Source organism: Empidonax traillii, unplaced genomic scaffold (assembly GCF_003031625.1).
Source record: "Empidonax traillii isolate 1590-97213 ecotype Southwest subspecies unplaced genomic scaffold, ASM303162v1 scaffold303:size634589, whole genome shotgun sequence".
NCBI lineage: Eukaryota > Metazoa > Chordata > Aves > Passeriformes > Tyrannidae > Empidonax > Empidonax traillii.
In genome coordinates this window covers 428,802-444,609 of record NW_020955496.1, presented here as the reverse complement: position 1 = coordinate 444,609, position 15,808 = coordinate 428,802, and the positions used below count along the sequence as shown (strand labels likewise).

Sequence of the window (15,808 nt, the reverse complement as noted above, 5' to 3'; positions counted from 1 at the left end):
TACTTTTTTTTTCCTTGGTTTTGAAGTTAGTTTTGCAAGTTCACAGGAGAAAGCTGGCACAGAGAGCTCTCTTAAAGTGCTGATGTTCATGATATAAAACAGATTCTGCTGAAAGAATCCAGCGTGGTCTTCAAGTGGAAACCATTACAATAGAGGAACTCCTCATACCTCCACCAGTCACTGTCCCCTGAGGGTCATTTTTCCTCACTTCTATCTGTACAAATTACTGCAAAAGAGGAAAAGTCTGTATGTTTGCTGTATGCTTAGATAGTTGTAGACACTGTATCTTTAGATAGCTGTGCATGGAAATCTCTAGTATCATCTCTGTTTCAGCTGAATATCACTGATGAACCAGAGGCAAAATTTTATGTTTTCCTACCAAGAAATTAATTAGAAACATATGAGACATGTAAATGGATTATTGGTTTTACCAGTTGAATATTGCGTTCTTCACTAGCTTTTTGAAACAATAAAATCACTATGCACAATGCTTGCAATCAAACCTTTATAGCTACCCTTATGAAGGGTAAGTTTGGTACTAGAGACGGAAAAAAAGGTGCAAATTTTTACTCAAATTCAGCCTTTCTTCTCCTTTGTGAATCATTTGGAAGCAGAACTGAATTTCCATAAACTTGTATGTTGCTAAAGGTTGTGTAAAAAGACATTTCTGTGAATGTACTATAACTCTGTGGCATCAACTTGTATTCATGAAAACATAAATTTTAAAGATTTTAGTGTGACTGCATTGCTGTGGGACAGTATAAACACCTCGAAGTGCATCAGTGACCAAGCTCTTTGATGCACACAGGGAACTTGTCACAAATGTCTTTTCTCTTGTTAGCCCTTCAGGCTATTCAGAACTCTATTTTTCTCACCAAGCACACACTTCTGGCAGAAGCTATGCTCTCACTTGGAAACTATGCTTCAGCAGTCGTATCTTCTAGTCTTTACCTCTTCTTATTCTCTTGTCTTTTTGAAAAGTCATCTTTATCTCTGAAGAAATAATATTCACTTGGCTAGCTAGCCCCACCCAAAGCATTCATGCCTTATTCTCCTTTCTCCCTCATAAGCATCATTAATCTGTAGCACATGACTTCTTTGCATATGGGCTTGGAGGCATTTAAAAAGCTAGGAGGGAAGAGAGTAATTACAGCCAGGTACTGCTGAAGAAAAATTATTTGTCTATATGTGTTGCCAGAGAGCAGCTCCGACACACAGTCAGAGCTTTTGAGGAACTGTAAGACTTTCGTTCTGCAAATGAATTCCTACAGTCCAGTTGAAATGGTCAGTATGATGGAGCAATCAGGGCTGACAGATGCCCAGTACCTCCCAGAGCAGTGATTTTGTTTCATCTAAAGAGATAAAAAGCAATACTGGCTGACACAGCAAGGTCTTTGGAGCCTTTCTTAGCAGGATACATCTTTCTACACTTTGCTCCTAGGAGCTCAGTATCCCATGGCAACCTCTTTTCTTCAGGGAGCTTTAGATTTTGACATATCATTAATACATGAGTTCAGGAAGCAAAGCCGCAAAGCTAGAGATTGGTTCATGGATTAAGCTGAGGTAAATAGCAAGGAAATGTAAAGGCAGGGTGAAACTAATTTTATGGTCCTTCCTTTGGGATTAATGCCTAAATTTGTTTTTCTGGTAATGAAGAAAAGTAATCACTTTCAGGTGCAGGTAGAAATTGTAGAGCAGAGGTATTTTTAAAGAGGAGAGCTGCAAGATACCAATGCCAAACAATTTTTTAAAACTAGGGTATTTTAAAACATTAGCTGCATTAAGAGAGGGTTAGTGTAATTCATTCAGTATGGAACTCTTTCACCCTGTTTGACTGCAAAATAGATTTTAATGAGAAGGCAGCAAGACCACTGGTAAAAAAAGTAGGGTGAAATATAAACTTCATATATGCTTTGGTATATAACAGGCTGAACCACAGCGTGAAAATTAGAAACTGACTCATTTCATCCCTTCAGTATGTTGAGTCTTCAGCTACTGGAAAGTAGTTGTTGACTTTTTTGCCTCCCAGTTGTTCTAGCAGAGGAATTTGCAAAGTATGAGACCCATTCACAAGCTGTGAAAGATGATAAGGATCTTTCACATCTGTAAAAGGTAGTCTGGAGATAATACGGAGCAAACACTACATATACTGACTGCACTATTCAGGATTATTCATTAACTAACCTCTATCTTTGATTTATGTCAAGCTCAAAATATGATGACCGGTCAACAACATCCAAAACCCTTTCCTCTGGAGTGCACAGGGCCTTGCTTGGCAAGAAAGTTGGAGTATATTGGCATTTCCAAGTCCTTATTGTCTGCCCATTATAGGCTTATATCAATATTTGGAGTGTATTGGAGGAAAGATACAAGGATGCAGCTATGGAACCAGATTCTTACAGTTTGTTTTATTTATGAGATGAACGATCTTAGTTCCACCCAAGGTGCTTGCTGGTTTAACTGAAGGTGTTTTCCGAAGCAAGAGCTACATCAACAAAGGAATACAGGGAGATAAAATACCTTCATGAATTTTGTCCCCAGCTGTCTCTTGGTGCAAATTTGTCAGAACATGGCTTCAAACTTAAAAAATAGTTGGTTTTGGTTGTTGGTGGTTGTGGGTGGAAGGAACTCAGGGAGAAATTCGGGGAATTCAAAAACTAATACCTTGTGGAATAATTTTCCATGGATTGGTAGAACTCCATTTATTCCAAAGTATATGTGAAAAGGATATGTATATATATACTTCATCTGGAGAAAATAAATGGGAGGTTGTGTAAATTCTCTACTCATGTCTTAATTTACCACCACTGACACACAGCAAGGTGTCTGAATGCATTTTAGAAAGACAAGCTGCTTCTGCTCATACTTTATTGCAAGGACATATCTGAAGTAGCTGATCTAGTAAATCAAGCAGAAGGTCCTGCTTTGTTGTTTGTGACTAATAGTTTAAATGTAAAATGGTGATCATTTGTAGGAGATAGCATTAGCGAAGATCATTCTGGCTGAATGTAGATGAGTTACAGAACACCTGAAAAATGGTAAAAATAACTTTTTAGATACTGAACTTTCTAAATTAGATCTGACATTTTGTGTTAGTTCTTCAGCCTTATATTTTGTAAGTGCATCTAGAAGATTTTGGGAGAGAAATGTTATCATGTGTTTCGATCTCTTGCCCAATGTAATTTTCCTTAGGCCAAAATAATGTCTGAGACAGTAGCATAGTTAATTTTTCTATGTCCTGCCTGAAACGTCAACTTTCAGATGTTAGGGAAAGATCACAGAATGATACTTGCTGAAGTATTCGAAACACCTGTCAGAAAAAAAACACAACAATAATAAAAATGGAAATCTGTATGGAAAATGTTACCTAAGACAGCATATAGTTTTACTGAGCCTGAAAAAATTACATGTCCAGTCAGATATGAGATCCTCTCTAGAGGCTGTGGAAATGCTGTGGCTCTTCAGAAACTAGCAATAGTACATAGGCTTGAAAGTGCTGTGCACTTACGTAGATGAAGGGTTACAGCTATTTTTGCTTTAACTCACCATATCTGCTTAACCATAGCTCTGATAGACTGCTTAGAACATTTAACAAGTTTTCTGCACAATGTTGTCTATTTGTATGGCCACAGTCACACAGCATGCCTTGTTTGTCCTTCATATCCAAACTTCTCGTGATTAATGGTACAATACCATACCGTTAATTCTGGAAACTTGACTGCAAGACACATGGCTGTAACTTTTCCTTAAATCTGTAGTTCTTGGGAGAAGGCAATAGAAGAAACTTAATAGTCTTCATGATAACAGGGAAAAGTGTGAAAATACGGTCTTACTGCACTTTTGAGGTTCAAAGTCACATTTAAAACTTCCAATTTTGTGTTTAGCCAGCTTGTGTTTGGCTAACAGTTACTGTCCTGTTTGGAGTTCATGATGCAAATGAGATCCTCAACTGCAGGTTGATGGTAGTAAGTGCCACTTTGAGATAAGCAGTGATAGCTACAAAAACTTGCATTGTGTTGCTCTCAGAACACTAGAAGTAGGTTACCTGTGGTGGCTGTTATAGTCCAGTATTCACCCTTTTCCCATGTTTTTCAAGGAGTGACTTCTCATGAGGATGATGGAAACAGATACTCAGGAATCCTTCCACTCTTTGGGGAATGGCAGCTTTTCTTACCACAAACTGAACACTCAGTCATAACCTAATGAGGTGTGGGGCATTGAGACTATTCATGGCTGGACATATGTGGAAGATGTGGAACTAAAGGGTGGAAGATCTTAGATTCTTGATTTAGAGGAATGTGCTCTGGTTGTACTTTAATGTGCCTCTAATATACATTTCTCAGATATTTTATTCAGCAGAACTTCCTGCTATTGAAAGATATTTAAATGAAAAAAGGCCTGGAAAAATTGCAACAACTGCTAGAAATAAGTGTAAGTATGCTAGTTTTGTTGTCAAGCCATCAGTATGAATTGCCTGTACATGAGATGATTTTTATAAGGGTGGTAAGAAGCTACCTCCTACAGACCTTGATCTCATTAACATCAAACAATCCTACAGCTATTGGGGAAAAAATGGTGCAGTTGTGAGTGAGTAGTGCATTTCAAAACATGTCTTTTTAAGAGGCAGGTTTCACCTAAAAAGGAGCAGAAACTACAGAAGAAAAAAAAAAAAAAGAAAAGGGCTTTCAGCTGTGACCAGGTTTAGGTGAACTGACTGACTGCAGATAGCCTCACAAATAACGAAACAAAAGAGTGATAAAAGGAGTTTCAAATATCTTTCTTTTTCTTAAGAGACATATACTTGAGTGGGTCTTACTGTCTTTACGCATTTTAGTTTCCCAGCCTGAAACTCCCTTGTTATATGACTCCCTTCCTATATGACTGGGAATTTTTAATATAAAATTAATTTTAAAGGTACTGAAATGCAAGCACATAGAAGGGATGAGAATGCTGATGTGTTACACATCTTTTTCTTCATCCCTCACCATGCTCTATCGTTGGAGATTCTTAAATAAATTTTGTTAGGTTAATATTTGTAATTGATGCTGTTTTACCATTTGGCTGAAAGTTGCTTAGAGATTCTGCAAGCAGAATAAAGGAGCTGATGCTTGTTGCTCCCACAGAAATTGCAGCTGAAAGGCTGCTGATTCAAGTATCTATCTTGCCATGGTCCTAACACCACGTTCCTAAACCTTAGAAGTTGATTCATTTGGAGCTGTTAAACAAGCATTTAACTGTTAATATTTGTTCTGTGCCCCTTCTCCACCCTCATATTAACTAAATTTTTCTTCCCATGTCCTTTCTGATACCTCTATGAGGCAAAAGGGAGCATGTGCTGTGTGTGATGTAGCACTTTATCATCTGGGACTGTCCCTCCCAGAGGATTCATGTTTGTGTAGCAGCCTAAGGCTCACTGTCTCAGGTATTTTTGCAGCAAAGAACAGTTAGGTTAAAGCAAGACAGCAAAACAGAGTGCTAGGTGTAAAAGTTATCTGCATTGGATCCACAGGTCCTTCTGATCCCTCCTCTGAACTGCTCAACAGTTACAGGACTTCATAATACTCCTTGTCACCAGGTGCTGCTCTCCTTGAAGCGGTTGGGCAGTGACAACACGTCAGAGATGTTTTCTGTCTCTGACCATAGGACATGTGTGGCCTTTCTCTATGAATGAATATATTCATGATCTTTATCTATTTTTTTTTTTAATTCCCAACTCTGAAGTAAGCTCAGAAACTATACAACCAAATATTTAAAACTGTTCAACATATATAAATATTTAAATTTGGAGTGGCTGCTAAACTGGGTTTTTAGCATCTTGCATTTTCTTCAAGCAAGTCAGCAGTATACTTGTGGCACAGGTAAGTAATGCAAGGTGTTTAAACAGGGTTAGTATCTTTCATTAGATCACTAATAAAGTCAGAAAGATGGACAGGCTTTTAGCAATATGGTCCTTTATCTCTGTCACATATGCATGTAAGTATGCAATAAGAAGGGTGTGTAGCTTTAGTCATTTAGTTTCTATCATTTTAGAAGTCTGCTATTAAAGGCAGAATACAGTCCTGTTTCTGTCTGACAGAACCATGTCATCTAGTAGCTTCATTTTTTCAAAAACCCCTTGGTCTTATATAGTCCCTACTTGTTTTTGCGTGTAATAGCATCCCAGTGCAATTTTACAGAATTCTGATAGTTATGAAAACATGCCTACATTTTACAGCCTTTTGTCAGGGCAGAAAGGTATAATTTTATCTGTATTTTAGATGTACAGAACCAGATACCTAAAGAAAGTGAAAAAAAAAGGAAGCCTATAACTTTCTTAAACACATATAATTGAAAAAACATACTTAGGCTCAAGTGCTGATTTGGATGGAACACGTAGCATAGTCAGAAAGGCCCTGGCAGTTCATTCCTGTACTCTGATATTCTTTAGTGGTCAATGTCAACCCTATGACCCAGACCAAGGCAAGAAAGAAGAGGTAAATGCAGAAAGGAAATAAGAAGTGTCTTCATGTGTCCAGGCATTCCTTTCTCTCAAGGGTGTCATTGAGCAGGATCATCTTCATTATTCTTCATATTTTTGTAATATTAGAACAGTTGTCACAGAAAGACTTTTAAATTATACTATATCTGATCCTGCATCCTTTTATCTTAAGTAATGTTCACTGTCTCAAACTGTCAGTTAGTTTTGCAGAAGATCTTTTTCATGTCTGATCTTTTCAATGACTTTATCATTTACCTTCACTCTCTCACAAAGGTCTTCAGAGCTGTTGCAGTTTAAACATGCTTACAATTTTTTAGTGTTCAGTAGAAAGAAGACAAGTAACAGCATTAAAACAGCAACGAGAAATCAATATTACAGTGCTAGACTCCTGAAGATCTATGGACCGGGGAATCAGGAATTCTCTGAGGTGCTGTGCAGACACTGCACTGCCTCAACACACATGTTTTGCCCCGAAGCTTCCTCAAAGAGCCGGATGGGAAACAAAGCCCGAAGGTCACATTCTGTTGTTCTACAGGCTTGAAGGCATTCATCACTGTGCCGGGTCTTTGGTTCTGTTGTGTCAGCACTTCATCATGTTTCATTTCCTTCCCTCATCTCTCCTGCCTGTGTCTGTGGTGGGAAATATTAAAAAAAAAATAAAAATAGCCTCTGCTTTCTTGCTCTTGTCCTTAAGCGTGGCAGATGGTAACTCTGTTTCAGAGTGTGCTCTAGCAGACTTTGATTAACATTGATTAACAGTTAGTAAGCATGGGCTTTCAGGCTTTGCTTCCAGTCATATACCAGTTCCTCACTATTAACTGTTACTGTTTTCACTGAAGTCCTTTGCTGAATTGGTCAAAGCAAGTTCCACAGTGACAGGCTTAAAAGTGAAGAATATAGCTTTAAAGAGAAAACAGTAGTATCTTTGTATGTGTCACAGGTAATTTAACATCTGCTCTTGTTTTCTCTTGTTTTCTAAGGTAATGACCTTTTGTTAATTGTTGAGGCAAATGATTGCATCATCATTGGAAAATAATGTCTTTAGCATAATTTACTCCTAGCCCAGTTCCAGTTTCTTTAGCATGCTCTGACATCCCACGTCACTGATTTTCAGAATAGTTAGAAAATGGTATCACTAGTCTCCTGAGAGTCCTCCTTCAAGCTCTGCACAGTGGTAGCTGATAACTTTATGAAAGTAAAAGGGACAGTGTAAAATTGGAAGAAAATCAGGGAGATTTAAATGTTTCTTTGATATTCACTGGACCTCTAGAATGAGCAAAAGTAATGCCAGAAATATTACCCAGGAGGTCAGTTAACATCCTTCCTGCCTTAAAGTCTCAACTGTTACTGATGCTTCATAAAGCTATTCGTTTCTCTGCAGAGTTTAATAGCTGTGCGGTTTATGGTTATTTTTAGAGAAAATACAAAGCTAATGTCCCCTGCTTTCTCTCCCTTACTCCTCACCAGAGTTGCTCTTCAGTGTTCTGTGCCATTGTCTGCAAAACTTAATGTTGATGGATACTTGTACAGTCCAACACTTGGTTTCCCATCAGTTTTTACTAAAGCTATTCTCATTCAGAGGAATGGTCCGACAGAAGTGTCCTCCTGCAGTTTCTTTGGGTTACACAGCAGCAGCTGTGGTGAGATTCTCATTGCAGAGGAGGTATGTGTAGACTCTTGAGGGATTCCTCATGCCAGGAGCATGGCAAGCTTTAGTAGTGGCATCTTTGCTGCTGAGGATTTTGCAAACCATCTCAGCTTTTCCCTTGGGATTCACTGTACAAAGCCTCTGACGTGCAGTGGAAACCTCAAAACTTTCTGTTTTTCTTGCACACAAGAGTAAACATTTTGTGTTTCCTAGGTGAGTGGAAGATGTAAATGAGTGGGCTGATGGAGAGTCCCCTCTCTTAGCAGAGTTGCAGGAGAGTCTAAGGACTGGGGATTAAAAACTGGTTGCAACCAGTGTGCAAAATGGAAGTAGAAAAACACAGGGGGTATGTTTAAAGAGGTAAGATAAACTATAACCCCAATGACTTCCAACACTGTTTGGTAAATGAGAGACATGCACGAACAGTAGCAGCGTGAGAATCCCAAACATGGATCCATAGAAAAGATCATAACACTGAAAGCATTGAACCACAGCTGCTTGCAGAGGATTTTGTCATCATCGATACTGTTATCCCTTGGGAAATCATGATTCTAAGGCAGCAACTTGTATGAGCAGTGCTATTGAAGAAACAGCACTGCTCACCTGACGCAAATGGTTTGGTCTATATGGGTCAAATGATGTTTGCATTTTCAAAGTATTTTAATAAATGTTAATGTATCTAATTTGAAGTGCCAACTACTTGGGATATCACTGTTTTCTATTCTTAGAAAAATTGTGTATATAATATCTCTGATAATGGATTCTGTCTTAGTAAACCATCTCAGACATCTGCTTTTGAGAATAGTCTTAAATGTAATGGAGTATCAAATTCTGCTTTTAAGAGGATTTGTTTAAATACTTCCATCAAATTCCAGGACTTAAGTCTGATTTAGTCTCATGTAACTAGAAATAATAAACATAGAGCAACTTGCCTTCACTCTAAAACTGTAATCTTTTTTTCTCCTCATAAGCTATACACTCAGGCTTGCAAACTGAAACAGCTTGTAAATATACTATTGGGGAAGACATATTGTGAAACATTTCTTAGTTCTGAAACTTAGATTCCAGTTAAGTTTGTAGAGCCTTTTAACTGCATATTCAGAAAATACTAATCCCCAGGTCTCAGTTTTCTATTAGGGATATGTAAGCTAAAATGGTTTAGACTACCTTATCACACCTATATACATGAAACTTCATATGCATTCCGGATCAGAGAGTTTTGAAACCTGAAGGTATTTTCATGATGTTATTTTCCTTGCTCACAGTGCTATTTGCACCTTTGCCTCCAGGCTTGGGCAACACCTTGGTGTTTCTGCAGCAAGATATTCCAGCTCTTCTTTCAATTAAAATGGTGGGGGATTGGCTTTTATCTCAAAACTGTGTGTTGCTGCTGATTACTGGTCAGGTCAAATCAAAATGCAGCTGTTTGAGTAGAGCTTTAGAGTATGCCTCTCCTTACTCTTAGATATCTTAAGAGGGTTGAACCAGAATACCAGTCACTTGAATTAAGAGCCCATGAGATGTAATGAAACTGTACCACAAGTAATAACTGTATGTGAACCAATGCTTCTCATGCTGTCCATTTATTATATTTCTCAGATAATAATAACAACACAGGTTCACTCTCAGAAATTGTCAGTTTGGATGAAATGAGATATTTCTAAACTGTCCCATAAAGATATTATATAAGTAATTAGGCAAAGCTAGATGTCAGGATGACAGATACATTCACAGTGTAATGACTCTGATTCTTTCTTGCTGAGAGCATTGTCACTCCTGAGTTTCTTGTTAAATGTATATATTCAAAATTTATTATTTTCTCATATTTGAGTCTACATATGTAGATGTTCAAAAAAATAAGGTATGCTGTTGAAGAATACAGGTTGTTATAAACTGAAAACTGAGTTAAGATTACAGAGTAAGGTTTTTTACTTTTATCAGCATGTATGTGTTTTTATATCTTTCAAAGGTGAAGAAGTAATGCATTCAGCTTGTTGCTTATTAATAAATTCCTGTACTGGACAGAGGTCCAATCACTTCATCTCACAGATTTTTTTACCCTTTTATTTCAGCTAAATTTACACTGTTTTCATTGCTGGTGTATGATGAAAAAGTTAAGGCATAAATGTAATATCGAGGTCAATGGGAGTACTTCAGAGAACAAGAATTGTGGAATTGGGTGAGTTTTATGTAGGACAGTGATTTGTATGCTCTGATTGGCATAGTGTTCATGGGCTTGAGCTTGGAAAGGATGATGAAAGTTCTTCTACAGTGCAGCACCAGCAGCCTGGCAGGCATGATTGAATGAACATGTAACATGTCCATTAGTTGACAGGCAATTCTACCATTAGAAGAACCGAGTGAAGACTTGCAGCTCCTCTGCTCCACTGATCAAAGCCAGCTCTCCTTTTCTTCCCTTTTAGTTCAAGCCCTGATAATAACTTCTCTATTTCTGAACAACCCTACTACCATGGCATTCATGGCAGGAAGCAATAAAATTTGCTTTTCTCATGGTTACTTTTCATTCCACAGGGTTCAGGGAAGGGTTTCTACCAAGAAACATAGTAGCAGACCGTAGAGGAATACACTGAGCAATGAGAAGTTTTCTGAGCCCTTTTAATTAATAAAAGGTTTAAGGATACAGGCAAATTATGAATTGACGGTGCTTAAGTAGTTTAATACAAATTTATTCATATCTGAAAACTTCAGTTTTAATTTTGCTACCCCTTTATGTGTCACTTCAGCTTAAGAAAATGAATCTGCAGAATAAATCTAATTAAGAAAACTCTCTTTAGGAGTTAGCTTCTCTTTTGTGTAGTATCACCAAAAAGAACAATTCCAAGTGATCTGGTTGGGTAATATCTTCTTTTGGCTAGCAATTTGACACGTAATTCAGCATTGCAAATTAGACTAACACAAAAATCTGAACTCTTGGAAATCAATAAATAGAACACAGTGCTTCAACACAATTCCTCAAAAATGCAAGCTATGCCAAGTGCAAATTAAAACTGTCTCTGCTTTCTATAACTTTCCTGAGAATTTGAAAACAAATTCAAAAATACAGTAATTTTCTCTTGCAGTGATCCCCTGGAGGCAATTGGTAAGCTCAATCCTTGGGCAAGAACCTGTCTCAAAAGTACAATTCCTTTGTGATGCAATTTCTCACTCCTTTGAAATCGAAGTAAATAACTTGCCCTATCACAAACAAATCCAAGAGCCACGCAAATGTTTTTGAAAACAACAGATGGATGGCATATTAATTGCCATATTTAATTTACAACTAAATAGAAAAAAAGGTTGTTTAAGTTCCTTTACATTATTTTTTCCCTCTCTCTGTTTACTAGTAATGAGTGGGAACGTGCATGCCATGGTTTTAAATCTTTGATTAAAACCAGAATGCTTTTTTGATTACCTATTTGACCAGTTTCCAACATTTTTTAGTCACTGGTTGAGTAACACTGTTCTAAGATATGGTTAAAGTGCAGCTGGATGAAACAGAATTTGGGAGAAAACAGTTCTCAGTTGATCTCTCTCAGGAAGTGGGAATGATCACAATCTTATACTCACCTCCAGATATGCGAACATGTCTTTGAGATCGCTTTTTCTAATGAATAAACATTGTATTTTATGCTTATCATACTATAATCTAAGGAAAGGAAAATCTGTTTCTTAACTGGGCACCCTGTTGCACTGGGAAGATGATAAGTTAATGAAAAGCATATGTAAGATGTTAGTGATGTTATTTAATGCACTGTTAAAAAGGGTTGGCAGCATATTTTGTGATTTTTTTAGTGTATTTTTGAATCAAATAATTTGAAACTCTAAATATTTACTGCATTAAAACAAACAAACAAAAAAAAAACCGCAAAGCAGCCTATAATTGAAAATCACTAGTGAATCATACCTCAGACAGTTCTTATTGTGAACAGTCAAGGATCATAACCTTAAAGAAAGAGTGTAAGTTTGCTCTCATTTCTCTTTGTACCTGCATTTCCTCTTGGCCTGAAGTGTCTACTGCATGAAACTGATCTTCCATTTTCTCTTTCCGTTCTGCATACAGGTGTGAGGAATAAAGTAGCAACTTAAATAAAATATGTGCGTGTGAACTCTATTCTTTCTGTATGAAAGGTTGGTTGTTACAATCCATGGATGAAATCAGAAACTGATGATGTCAGGAGACATCTCCACACCAACCATGCTGACATGGTTACATCTTTTCAAAATTCACCTGTGGCATAGGGATTGTGTCTGTTCGTTAAAGGAAATAAAAAGTATGTGAATCTGAGAATTACACTTGTTTGCCTTGTGGTATTAGAGTCTGGGGTTGTGCACTTGCATGGCATTGTATTCAAGACAAACAATACATCATACTTACTGCTGAACAAAAGGAAGTGAGAACAGGTGTGAGACATGTCCCTGCGAACTGTGGGAAAATCAAAATTCACCTGGGAGAAGGGTGTGAATTTTTAGCAACATGGTAGAATGTGGAGTCAGGAGGTTCATCCTTCCTTAGGAAAATGGGAAAGATAGTGCTGTATTATGAAATAAAGGCACTGAGTAGACAGCCCTGTGGACCAGATGCTGACTGCTATGGGCATCCCCAAATTTGTGTGATAGAATGGAAATTCTGGCACTGGAATGGTCTCTGGCAGTTATCTGAAAATTTGCAATAACATAGCACTGCCTCTGGCAGGTGTTGTCAGAGCACAAGGCTCTACTTTTAGCTGTGCAATGGTAGTGTTCTAATACAGGGATCATATCTCACTTTCAGAAAGAATGACAAGAACTACATCTCTTTGACAACCCTTGGGATACAGAGAAATGAAGAGTGCTGCTTTGCACAGCAGGAACCAGTGACAATGTGAAGAAAGGCTAAAGACAGGCAGAGGAAGACAGATCTTTTGTCTAAAATCAGGTCCAAGGTAGTGAGACTTTTATGATTCCTTGTGCATTAATCAACAGAACTGAATTTCTTATCTGGTGCTAGTGATGGTAATCAAATGCTTTTTCTAAATAAAGTGGATTTAATTACCACTCTGCACTGAGCCAGGCATTAGGAGAATGCCCTGTGATAGCTACAGCAGCATGAAGCAAGCTGGCAGTAGTCTTTCAATCATTACAGACTATCAAATGCAAGAAACTTGAGCTTTCAAATGACTTATTGGTAAAATGGTCAAGAAAAGAGGGAAAGATAGAGGTGAGTGGATGTGAAAATAAATGTTTAGACTTTTACCTCATACCACTGAGGGGGCAAGCACACTGGTATAAGTGAAACAACCAAAAGGTAGTAAAATACCTGTAAAAGGAATGCCTTTGAACCAGTGTCAGCTCATTCCAGCGTTTTTGTTAACTTGCAGCTGCAGCTGAAGCAAAAATGTTGATGAATGTGTAAAATATGGATGGGGATAGCAAAAAATAGTTTAAGCCATTAATGTGTAAAGCATTTCTTGATTTCAGAGCTTAAGCAAGTCCTGATGTGGATTGTGTTGTGATGGCAACTATGGAAAGTACTCAAATCCAGAAGCTTTACTTTTATTTTTCTGTTTTCTTTAACACTAGGTAACAGTGAAGTGTGGACGAGTTTTGTTAGTGAATGGGCTATTGTTTAAGGAGGTGATGAAAACCCAGTTTGCTTCTGGTATCTTTAGGCAGGCTTTGCAGTTCTACTCAACATAAATTTTGCAGTGATTGTAGAAAATGGTGGACTACGAAGTCCAAAAAGGGTATTTTTATATCTACAGAAATATGAGACTCTTTCACTAAGAACTTTCTTGCCTCAGAAGGACCAATGCAATATGTGATAGCATTGAAATGTGTGTTGTTTCAGCCTCATGAAGCTCTGTCATTGTGGATCATGTCTTGTGCCTGCTTTCCAGCTTGTGTGTAGAAAATTATCTACCCAAAACTAGGAGGGATTAACAATTTAACGTAGTCTGAAAAAGAAAATGGCTGCTAGGTACGAACATTTGAAAAGGCTAATGTAAAAACAATTTACTACATATTAGCTTTGCCATTATCAATAGGATAAGTTTTAAACCACTCAAGAAAATAAATATAAAGACCTGCTTATGAGGCATATATCAGTGTATTTTACTGTAAACCATTATTTATTGTACACATCAAACTTAGGACATAAGCTTGACTGCTTGCTTCTTCCAGGTCAAAATAAGTATGTCTCAGCAGAAAATGGCTATGGTGATAATGAAACTGCATTTTACTGTCCTTTCTACAAGCTGCAGAGACAAAAAACAAACCTGTTTTGTCTTTCAAATTTTCTTTAATAAGGGCAACTCTATGGGGGGGCAAAACTAATTATTTAATGGGAGGCTGAGGAAAACTACCAGACTGACAGCAAAGTTTTGATTTTTTTTATTATAATTAAATTTTTGATATAGGTTATCCCCATGTGTCTGTAGGTATACATGTGCACATACACTTGCTTTTAAAGTTTGAAAAGCAAAATAAAAGCAAAATATTTTTTTTTTAATTTTATAAATAAACCCTACTCCTCTGGAGTCATGTTTACTATAGAACTAATATGTCTATTAGAAGTCGCTCTTTTAACTTTTTTATGTAGTTTCCATCTAGTGACTTCAAAGTCCTCAATGGATTTATCTTCACAATAGGCCCTAAAGATAATGAAGAGGACACATTTTTACTTTACAGGTGGAAATGAACTAAGCAAAGATTATCAGATATTAGTCCTAGTCTTTTTCTAAGCCTCAGTCATTTTCTTCCTCTACCTCAGGCAGAAGCAGAAAGGTACCTGAACCTTTCTTCAGGCTAGCAAAGAAGTAGAAAAAATCAGAAACTTGAATTCACTTTCTGCTTTGCAGTACAACTGGCATTTTGGGATTGCTGCTTTGAATCTCTAATGCTCAGTATTTTATTTGCAATACAGGAGCAGTAATATCCTCCAGGCACTCATAACAACATTTAAAAAAAGTAGCCAAGAGATTGTGATGAACAGCACAAGTTACTTTTACAATGAAACCCAAATAGACCTCTAACAATTTTAAGTTTGATTCTTTCCTCATATTTAAGTCCAGAAGCTTCTATGTGCTAAGTGATAGTGAAGAAAAGGTAGGCTCAATGTCCTCCATTACACTGTCCTGTACTACTTCAGCTCAAGGGGGTGAAGGAGGTTTATCCCCCTCTCTCCCTGCTGGACCAGTGAGTCCTGCAGGGCTCAGGTGGATATATCAGATGGTAAGTTCAGTCTTCAGCTGTAGACAGGGAAAGAAGAGAGCTTTCTTAGCAAGAGCAAGAGGTCCAGACATTTTACCCAGCTCTGAGAAACCACCCTTAAGTGCATAAGCACTCTCGTAGCAGTAGTTCACATTTTCATAGTTTGGCCAACTTTGGGAAGATTTGCATAAGAATAAGGAGCATATTTCTGACACAAAACCTTACCCACCAATCTTCCAAATTGCACCTTACTCTTCCAGTGTGTGATATGCTACAATTTCTCAGGGAACAATCACCTGAATTGCCTGAAATTGCAGACCCAGGGTGTTTTCTTTAACTTCATTCATGGAAATGTCTGAACAGTTGTGTCTGAAATTGGTGGTGTGATTGTGTGTGGGAAATCCAGCTGCAGACTGTCAGAAAATGACAAGCCAGATGTTTATTTTCCCTTCTCTTCGGGGCTTTGTAAGAAGAATTGGCAGGTAGCCCTAATA

The 15,808-nt window shown here is 37.6% G+C and overlaps 1 protein-coding gene across 15 annotated transcripts in view; it reads left to right on the top strand.

The window, feature by feature from the left end:
• The window catches only part of LOC114060994 (poly(rC)-binding protein 3-like), a 401,074-nt gene that overhangs the window by 143,424 nt on the left and 241,842 nt on the right, over positions 1-15,808 (top strand). The window contains exon 3 of one of the 15 annotated variants that reach the window (XM_027890933.1): positions 12,898-13,048. The exons of the other annotated variants lie outside the window; for them this stretch is intronic. The gene's annotated coding sequence lies outside the window, so the exon portion shown is untranslated. The remainder of the gene's footprint in view (positions 1-12,897; positions 13,049-15,808) is intronic. 15 annotated transcript variants of the gene reach the window in all.